This window comes from Ipomoea triloba, chromosome 16, assembly GCF_003576645.1.
Source record: "Ipomoea triloba cultivar NCNSP0323 chromosome 16, ASM357664v1".
Classification (NCBI taxonomy): Eukaryota; Viridiplantae; Streptophyta; class Magnoliopsida; order Solanales; family Convolvulaceae; genus Ipomoea; species Ipomoea triloba.
Genome location: NC_044931.1, coordinates 16,339,918 through 16,340,660, shown reverse-complemented (window position 1 = coordinate 16,340,660; position 743 = coordinate 16,339,918).

Sequence of the window (743 nt, the reverse complement as noted above, 5' to 3'; positions counted from 1 at the left end):
CTTGTCGAACTTACATTGATTCCTATCTTTCGAGACTTGGGGATTTTCACTTAACAGTTGGTATCATCAAAACCTATTACATGATGTTCCTAACATAGTATAGATAAGTATTCGAATTATTATTATTAGTGTAAATAATAATTAATGAATTATTATTTCTTATAAAATTACGCAGAATTTTCAAGGAATTTTCTTATTTATTACGCAGAATTTGTTTCCATTATTCTCACAATTATAATGGTTTAATTATTCTCAGAATTTGGTAAATAAAATTTTGTTACCAATTAAGTTTTATTAAATTCTTTACCAATTAATTAATAATATTAGTTTGGGCAGGAAAGTTGGTGGGGACGATTTTACTTTTATTAATAGTATTAATTGATTGATACGTGAATATAGAAACAATATTACCAATTAATAGATATTAGTTAATTTTCATTTTACATTTTCTTACCAAATAAGTTTTATTAATTGGCAAAAACTTGTGTGAGACCGTCTCACCGTGAGACGGGTCGGGTCAAAATGCAAATATAATACTTATATGCACAAATGTCATACTTATATGCTCAAATGAAATACTAATCAGGAATAAAAATTTTCTACACTTATAATAAGAGCCAATAATATTAAACCCCTAACTGGAACAAAAAAATGTCGGTGTAATAGTCTGTTATAACATATTGTACTTTGTGTTCTTCTTATTGTGCAACCTCCAATTAAATTCCTAATATATCCTAATCATT